We start from the raw sequence: 9,648 nt of genomic DNA, 5'->3' as shown, positions 1-9,648 counted from the left end.
CCCTGCCGAGGTAAGGTCGAACATTTTGCTGAGCCTTACACTCGAACTCCAGGAGAGTCCCTTCGCCTGACTACTAGTAGGCTTATGAAGCTTGGTCTCCCTGCCGTGGTAAGGCTGAACGTCCGGCTGAGCCTTACACTCGAACTCCAGCAAAATCCCTTCGCCTGACTCTCCTACTCGGCTTAGGGAGCTGGGTCTCCCTAAAAAGGTAAGGTCGAACGTCCTTCCAAGCCATACACTCGAACTTTAGCCAAATCCTTTCACCTGAATCTTACTAGGCTTAGGAAGCTTGGTCTCCCTGACAAGGAAAGGTCGAATGCCCTGCCGAGCCTTACACTCGAAATCCGACCAACTCCCGACGCCTGACTCTCCTACTAGGGTTAGGAATCTTGGTCTCCCTGCCTAGGTAAGGTCGAACATTTTGCCGTGCCTTACACTCGAACTCCGGCCAAGTCCTCTTGCTGGACTCGTACTGGGCTTAGGAAGCTGGGTCTCCCTGCCAAGGTAAGGTCGAATGTCCTGCCGAGCCTTACACTCGAACCCTGGCTAAGTCCATTCGCCTGACTACTACTAGGCTTAGGAAGCTTGGTCTCCCTCATGAGGTAAGGTCGAACGTTATGCCGAGCCTTACACTCGAACTCCGGGCAAGTCCCTTCGCCTGCCTCCTACTAGGCTTAGGAAGCTTGGTCTCCCTGCCGCGGTAAGGTCGAACGTCCTGCCGAGCCTTACACTCGAACTCCGGCCAAGTCCTTTCATCTGCCTCCTACTAGGCTGAGGAAGCCTTGTCACCCTGCCGCGGTAAGGTCTAATGTTTTGCCGAGCCTTACACTCGAACTCCGGGCAAGTCCCTTCGCCTGCCTCCTACTAGGCTTAGGAAGCTTGGTCTCCCTGCCGTGGTAAGGCTGAACGTCCGGCTGAGCCTTACACTCGAACTCCAGCAAAATCCCTTCGCCTGACTCTCCTACTCGGCTTAGGGAGCCGGGTCTCCCTAAAAAGGTAAGGTCGAACGTCCTTCCAAGCCATACACTCGAACTTTAGCCAAATCCTTTCGCCTGAATCTTACTAGGCTTAGGAAGCTTGGTCTCCCTGACAAGGAAAGGCCGAATGCCCTGCCGAGCCTTACACTCGAACTCCGACCAAATCCCGACGCCTGACTCTCCTACTAGGGTTAGGAATCTTGGTCTCCCTGCCTAGGTAAGGTCTAACATTTTGCCGTGCCTTACACTCGAAGTCCGGCCAAGTCCTCTTGCTGGACTCGTACTGGGCTTAGGAAGCTTGGTCTCCCAGCCGAGGTAAGGCCAGTCGTCCTGCAAAACCTTACGCTCTAACTCCGGCCAAGTCTCCTCGCCTTCCTCCTACAAGGCTTATGAAGCTTGGTCTCTCTGCCAAGGTAAGGTCGAATGTCCTGCCGAGCCTTACACTCGAACCCTGGCTAAGTCCATTCGCCTCACTACTACTAGGCTTAGGAAGCTTGTCTCCCTGCAGAGGTAAGGTCGAATGTCCTGCCGAGCCGTACACTCGAACTCCGGCCAAGTCCTTTCATCTGCCTCCTACTAGGCTGAGGAAGCCTTGTCACCCTGCCGCGGTAAGGTCGAACGTTTTGCCGAGCCTTACACTCGAACTCCGGGCAAGTCCCTTCGCCTGACCCTCCGACTAGGCTTAGGAAGCTGGGTCTCCCTAAAAAGGTAAGGTCGAACGTCGTTCCGAGCCTTACACTCGAACTTTAGCCAAGTCCTTTTACCTGAATCTTACTAGGCTTAGGAAGCTTGGTCTCCCTGCCAAGGTAAGGTCGAACATTTTGCCGTGCCTTACACTCGAACTCCGGCCAAGTCCTCTTGCTGGACTCGTACTGGGCTTAGGAAGCTTGGTCTCCCAGCCGAGGTAAGGTCGAACGTCCTGCCGAGCCTTACGCTCTAACTCCGGCCAAGTCCTTTTACCTGAATCTTACTAGGCTTAGGAAGCTTGGTCTCCCTCATGAGGTAAGGTCGAACGTTATGCCGAGCCTTACACTCGAACTCCGGGCAAGTCCCTTCGCCTGCCTCCTACTAGGCTTAGGAAGCTTGGTCTCCCTGCCGCGGTAAGGTCGAACGTCCTGCCGAGCCTTACACTCGAACTCCGGCCAAGTCCTTTCATCTGCCTCCTACTAGGCTGAGGAAGCCTTGTCACCCTGCCGCGGTAAGGTCTAATGTTTTGCCGAGCCTTACACTCGAACTCCGGGCAAGTCCCTTCGCCTGCCTCCTACTAGGCTTAGGAAGCTTGGTCTCCCTGCCGTGGTAAGGCTGAACGTCCGGCTGAGCCTTACACTCGAACTCCAGCAAAATCCCTTCGCCTGACTCTCCTACTCGGCTTAGGGAGCCGGGTCTCCCTAAAAAGGTAAGGTCGAACGTCCTTCCAAGCCATACACTCGAACTTTAGCCAAATCCTTTCGCCTGAATCTTACTAGGCTTAGGAAGCTTGGTCTCCCTGACAAGGAAAGGCCGAATGCCCTGCCGAGCCTTACACTCGAACTCCGACCAAATCCCGACGCCTGACTCTCCTACTAGGGTTAGGAATCTTGGTCTCCCTGCCTAGGTAAGGTCTAACATTTTGCCGTGCCTTACACTCGAAGTCCGGCCAAGTCCTCTTGCTGGACTCGTACTGGGCTTAGGAAGCTTGGTCTCCCAGCCGAGGTAAGGCCAGTCGTCCTGCAAAACCTTACGCTCTAACTCCGGCCAAGTCTCCTCGCCTTCCTCCTACAAGGCTTATGAAGCTTGGTCTCCCTGCCAAGGTGAGGTCGAAAGACCGGCCGAGCCTTACACTCGAACTCCGACCAAATCCCGACGCCTGACTCTCCTACTAGGGTTAGGAATCTTGGTCTCCCAGCCGAAGTAAGGTCGAACGTCGTGCCGAGCCTTACACTCGAACTCCGGCCAAGTCTCTTCGCCTGCCTCCTAATAGGCTTATGAAGCTTGGTATCCCTGCCAAGGTAAGGTCGAATGTCCTGCCGAGCCTTACACTCGAACCCTGGCTAAGTCCATTCGCCTGACTACTACTAGGATTAGGAAGCTTGTCTCCCTCCAGAGGTAATTTCAAACGTCCTGCCGAGCCTTACACTCAAACTAAGGCCAAGTCCCCTTGCCTGACTCCTACTAGTCTAAGGGAGCTTGGTCTCCCTGCTGACGTTAGGTCGAACATCCTGCAAATCCTTACACTCGAACTCAGGTAAGTCCCCTTGCCTGGCTCCCCTACTAGGATTAGGAGGCTTGGTCTCCCTGCCGAGGTAAGGTAGAACGTTATGCCGAGCCTTACACTCGTACTCCGGCTAAGTCTCTTCGACTGCCTCCTACCAGGTATAGGCAGCTTCGCCAATCCTGGCAAGGTAAAGTTGAATGTCCTGCCAAGCATTACACTCGAACTCCGGCCAAATCCCAACGCCTGACTATCCTACTAGAGTTAGGAACCTTGGTCTCCCTTCCGAGGTAAGGTCGAATATTTTGCCGTGCCTTACACTCGACCTCCGGCCAAGTCCTCTTGCCGGACTCCTACTACGCTTAGAAAGCTTGGTCTCCCTGCCAAGGTAAGGTCAAATGTCCTGACGAGCCTTACACTCGAACCCTGGCTAAGTGCATTTGCCTGACTAGTACTAGGCTTAGGAAGCTTGTCTCCCTGCCGAGGTAAGGTCGAATGTCCTGCCGAGCCTTATACTCAAACTTAGGCCAAGTCCCCTTGCCTGACTCCTACTAGACTTAGGGAGCTTGGTCTCCCTGCCGCGTTAAGTTCGAACGTCCTGCCGAGCCTTCCACTCGAACTCTGGAAAAGTCCCTTCGCCTGCCTCCTACCAGGTATAGGCAGCTTCGCCAATCCTGGCAAGGTAAAGTCGAACGTCCTGCCAAGACTTACACTCCAACTCCAGCCAAGTCCCCTCGCCCGACTCCTACTAGGCTTAGGGAGCTTGGTCTCCCTGATGTGGTAAGGTCGAACATCTTGCAGAGCCTTACACTCGAACTTAGGCCAAGTCCCCTTGACTGACTCCTACTAAACTTAGGAAGCTTGGTCTCCCTGCCGCGGTTAGGTCGAACGTCCTGCCTAGCCTTACACTCGAACTCCGGCCAAGTCCCTTCGCCTGCCTCCTGCAAGGTATAGGCAGTTTGGCCTCCCTGTCAAGGTAGGGTCGACTGTCTTGCCAAGCCTTACACTCGAACTCCAGCGAAGTTCCTTCGCGTGACTCACGTTCTAGGCGTAGGAAGCTTGTCTCTCTGCCGAAGTAAGGTCGAATGTTCTGCAGAGCCTTACACTCGACCTCTGGCTTAGTCCGTATGCCTGACTACTTCTAGGCGTAGGAAGCTTGTCTCTCTGCCGAAGTAAGGTCGAATGTCCTGCCCAGTCTTACACTCGAACTCCGGGAAAGTCCACACGCCCGACTCTCATACTAGGCCTAGAAAGCTTGTTCTCCCTGCCGAGGTAAGGTCCAAAATCTTGCCGAGGCTTACACTCGAACTTAGGCCAAGTACCCTTGCCTGACTCCTACTAGACTTAGGAAACTTGGTCTCCCTGCCGCGGTAAGGTCGAACGTCATGATGAGCCTTACACTTAATCTCCGGCCAAGTCCCTTCACCTGCCTCAAATTAGGCTTTGGAAGCTTGGTCTCCCTGACGCGGTAAGGTCGTACGTTCTTTCAAGGCTTACACTCGAACTCCGGCAAAGTCTTTTCGCCTGACTCCTTCTAGGCTTAGGAAGCTGTGTCTCCCTGTCGAGGAAAGGTCGAACATCCTGCCGAGCATTACACTTGAACTCCGACCAAATCCCGACGCCTGACTCTCCTACTAGGGTTAGGAATTTTGGTCTCCCAGCCGAGGTAAGGTGGAACGTCCTGCAGAGCCTTACACTAGAACAACGGCCAAGTCCCTTCGCCTGACTACTACTAGGCTTATGAAGCTTGGTCTCCCTTCCTAGGAAAGGTCGAATGTCCTGCCGAGCCCTAAACTCGAACTCCGGCTAAGTCCCTTCGCCTGACTACTACTAGGCTTAGGAAGCTTATCTCCCTTCCGAGGTAAGGTCAAATGTCCTGCCGAGCCTTACGCTCGAACTCCGGCAAAGTCCACTCGCCCGACTCTCCTACTAGGCTTGGAAAGCTTTGTCTCCCTAATGAGGTAAGGTCGAACATCTTGCCGAGCCTTACACTCGAACTCCGGCCATGTTCCTTCGCCTGCCTCTTACTAGGTATAGGCAGCTTGGCCTCCCTGTCAAGGTAAGGTCGAACGTCCTGCCAATCTTTACACCTGAACTTCGGCCAAGTCCCCTTGCCTGACTCCCCTACTAGGCTTAGGAAGCTTGGTTTCCCTGTCGAGGTAAGGTCGAACATTTTGCTGAGCCTTACACTCGAACTCCAGGAGAGTCCCTTCGCCTGACTACTAGTAGGCTTATGAAGCTTGGTCTCCCTGCCGTGGTAAGGCTGAACGTCCGGCTGAGCCTTACACTCGAACTCCAGCAAAATCCCTTCGCCTGACTCTCCTACTCGGCTTAGGGAGCTGGGTCTCCCTAAAAAGGTAAGGTCGAACGTCCTTCCAAGCCATACACTCAAACTTTAGCCAAATCCTTTCGCCTGAATCTTACTAGGCTTAGGAAGCTTGGTCTCCCTGACAAGGAAAGGTCGAATGCCCTGCCGAGCTTTACACTCGAACTCCGGCAGAGTCCCTTTGCCTGACTCACGTTCTAGGCTTAGGAAGCTTGGTCTCCCTCATGAGGTAAGGTCGAACGTTATGCCGAGCCTTACACCTTAACTTCGGTCCAGTCCCGTCGCCTGAATCTCCTACTAGGCTTATGAAGCTTGGTCTCCCTGCCGCGGTAAGGTCGAACGTTTTGCCGAGCCTTACACTCGAACTTCGGGCAAGTCCCTTCGCCTGCCTCCTACTAGGCTTAGGAAGCTTGGTCTCCCTGCAATAGGAAAAGTCGGACGTCCTGCTGAAACTTACACTTGAACTCCGGAAAAGTCCCTTCGCCTGACTCCTACTAAGCTTAGAAAGCTTGGTCTCCCTGCCGCGGTAAGGTCGAACGTCCTGCCGAGACTTACACTCGAACTCCGGCCAAGTCCCTTCGCCAGACTCTCTTACTAGGCTTATGAAGCTTGGTCTCCCTTCCCAGGTAAGGTCGAATGTTCTGCCGAGCCTTAAACTCGAACTCCAGCTAAGTCCCTTCGCCTGACTACTACTAGGCTTAGGAAGTTTATCACCCTGCCCAGGTAAGGTAAACGTCCTCCTGAGCCTTACACGCGAACTCTGGCAAAGTCCACTCACCCGACTCTCCTACCAGGCTTAGAAAGCTGACTGCAAAAAATCCGAACATCGAAGGATAAGTCCCAGACAGGAGCTGCCCCCACCTCATACTTGGGCTGCCCTGACAGTCCCAGGGGAGCCCTAAAAACTGACATCAGGAACCTGGACTGGCGAGTTTTCTTTCCCAGGGAAAAGTGCTCATGTTTCTGCCGAGGGTCCTGTGGCCCAGACCGGGCAGCTTACTGCAAAAACTCCGAACATCGAAGGATAAGTCCCAGACAGGAGCTGCCCCCACCTTATATTTGTGCTGCCCTGAAAGTCACAGGGGAGCCCTACAAACTGACATCCGGAACCTGGACTGGTGAGTTTTCTTTCCCACTGAAAAGAGCCGATGTTTGTGCCCAGCGTCCTGTTGCCCTGAGCGGGCAGCTGACTGCAAAAAATCCGAACATCGAAGGATAAGTCTTAGACAGGAGCTGCCACCACCTCATACTTGTTCTGTCCTGACAGTCCCAGGGGAGCCCTACAAACTGACATCAGGAACCTGGACTGGTGAGTTTTCTTTCCCAGGGAAAAGAGCCGATGTTTGCGCTCCGAGTCCTGCAGCCCTGAGCGGGCAGCTCAGTGCAAAAAATCCAAATATCGAAGGATGAGTCCCAGACAGGACCTGACCCAACGTCCTACTTGTGCTGTCCTGACAGTCCCAGGGGAGCCCTACAAACTGACATCAGGAACCTGGACTGGTGAGTTTTCTTTCCCAGGGAAAAGAGCCGATGTTTGTGTCCAGCGTCCTGTGGCCCTGAACGGGAAGCTGACTGCAAAGAATCGGAACATCAAAGGATAAGTCCCAGAAAGGAGCTGCCCCCGCCTCATACTTGGGCTCCCCTGACAGTCCCAGGGTGGCCCTACAAACTGAAATCAGGAACCTGGACTGGCGAGTTTTCTTTCCCAGGGAAAAGAGCCGATGTTTGTGCTCAGGGCCCTATGGTCCTGAGCCGGCAGCTGACTGCAAGAAGTCCGAACATCGAAGGATAAGTCTCAGACAGGAGCTGCCACCACCTCATACTTGTGCTGTCCTGACAGTCCCAGGGGAGCCCTACAAACTGACATCAGGAACCTGGACTGGTGAGTTTTCTTTCCCAGGGAAAACAGCCGATGTTTGTCCTCAGGGTCCTGTGGCCCGGAGCGGGCAGCTCAGTGAAAAAAATCCAAATATCGAAAGATAAGTCCCAGACAGGAGCTGCCCCCACCTCATACTTGTGCTGCCCTGACAGTCCCAGGGGAGCCCTACAAACTAACATCAGGACCCTAGACTTGGTGAGTTTTCTTTCCCAGGGAAAAGAGCTCGTGTTTGCGCTCCGAGTCCTGTGACCCTGAGAGGGCAGCTGACTGCAAAAAATCGGAACATCAAAGGATAAGTCTCAGAAAGGAGCTGCCCCCACCTCATACTTGTGCTGCCCTGACAGTCCCAGGGGAGCTTTAAAAACTGACATCAGGAATCCGGACTGGTGAGTTTTCTTTCCCATGGAAAAGAGCCGATGTTTGCGCTCAGGGTCCTGTGGCCCTGAGCGGGCAGCTGACTGCAAAAAATCAGAACATCAAAGGAGAAGTCCCAGAAAGGGGCTGCCACCACCTCATACTTTTACTGCCCTGACAGTCCCAGGGGAGCCCTACAAACTGACATCAGGAACCTGAATTGGTGAGTTTTCTTTCCCAGGGAAAACCGCCGATGTTTGTGCCCAGGGTCCTGTGGCCCTGAGCGGGCAGCTGACTGCAAAAAATCCGAACATCGAAGGATAAGTCCCAGACAGGAGCTGCCCCCACCTCATACTTGTGCTGCCCTGAAATTCCCAGGGGAGCCCTGCAAACTGAAATCAGGAACCTGGACTGGTGATTTTCCTTACCCATGGTAAAGAGCCAATGTTTACACTCCAAGTCCTTTGGCCCTCAGCGGGCAGCTGACGGCAAAAAATCCCAACATCGAAGGATAAGTCCAATACAGGAGCTGTCCCCACCTTATACTTGTGCTGCCCTGAGAGTCCCAGGGGAGCCCTACAAACTGACATCAGGAACCTGGACTGCTGAGTTTTCTTTCCCAGGGAAAAGAGCCGATGTTTGTGCTCAGGGTCCTGTGGCCCTGAGCGGGCAGCTGACTGCAAAAAATCCGAACATCGAAGGATAAGTCCCAGACAGGAGTTGCCCCCACCTCATACTTGTGCTGCCCTGACAGTCCCAGGGGAGCCCTACAAAGTGGCATCAGAAACCTGGACTGGTGAGTTTTCTTTCGCAGGGAAAAGAGCCGATGTTTGTGCTCAGGGCCCTGTGGCCCTGAACGGGAAGCAGACTGCAAAAAATCGGAACATCACATGATAAGTCCCAGACAGGAGCTGCCCCCACCTTATACTTGTGCTGCCCTGTCAGTCCCAGGGGAGCCCTACAAACTGACATCAGGAACCTGGACTGGTGAAGTTTTTTTCCCAGGAAAAAGAGCTGATATTTGTGCTCAGGGTCCTGTGGCCCTGAGCGGGCAGCTGACTGCCAAAAATCCGAACATCGAAGGATAAGTCCCAGACAAAAGCTGCCCCCACCTCATACTTGTGCTGCCCTGACAGTCCCTGGGGAGCCCTACAAACTGACATCAGGAACCTGGACTGGTGAGTTTTCTTTCCCAGGGAAAAGAGCCGATGTTTGTGCTCAGGGTCCTGTGGCCCTGAGCGGGCAGCTGACTGCAAAAAATCCGAACATCGAAGGATAAGTCCCAGACAGGAGCTGCCCCCACCTCATACTTGTGCTGTCCTGACAGTCCCAGGGGAGCCCTACAAACTGACATCAGGAACCTGGACTGGTGAGTTTTCTTTCCCAGGGAAAACCGACGATGTTTGTGCTCAGGGTCCTGTGGTCCTGAGCGGGCAGCTGACTGCCAAAAATCCGAACATCGAAGGATAAGTCCCAGACAGGAGCTGCCCCTACCTCATACTTGTGCTGCCCTGACAGTCCCAGGGGAGCCCTACAAACTGACAACAGGAACCGGGACTGGTGAAGTTTTTTTCCCAGGGAAAAGAGATGATATTTGTGCTCAGGGTCCTGTAGCCCTGAGCGGGCAGCTGACTGCAAAAAATCCGAACATCGAAGGATAAGTCCCAGACAGGAGCTGCCCCCACCTCATACTTGTGCTGCCCTGACAGTCCCAGGGTCGCCTTAAAAACTGACATCAGGAACCTGGACTGGTGAATTTTCTTTCCCAGGGAAAAGAGCCGATGTTTGTGCCCAGCGTCCTGTTGCCCTGAGCGGGCAGCTGACTGCAAAAAATCCGAACATCGAAGGTTAACTCCCAGACAGGAGCTGCCACCACCTCATACTTGTTCTGTCCTGACAGTCCCAGGGGAGCCCTACAAAC

The sequence above is a fragment of the Taeniopygia guttata genome, chromosome W (assembly GCF_048771995.1).
Source record: "Taeniopygia guttata chromosome W, bTaeGut7.mat, whole genome shotgun sequence".
NCBI lineage: Eukaryota > Metazoa > Chordata > Aves > Passeriformes > Estrildidae > Taeniopygia > Taeniopygia guttata.
This window is presented reverse-complemented; position numbering follows the sequence as displayed.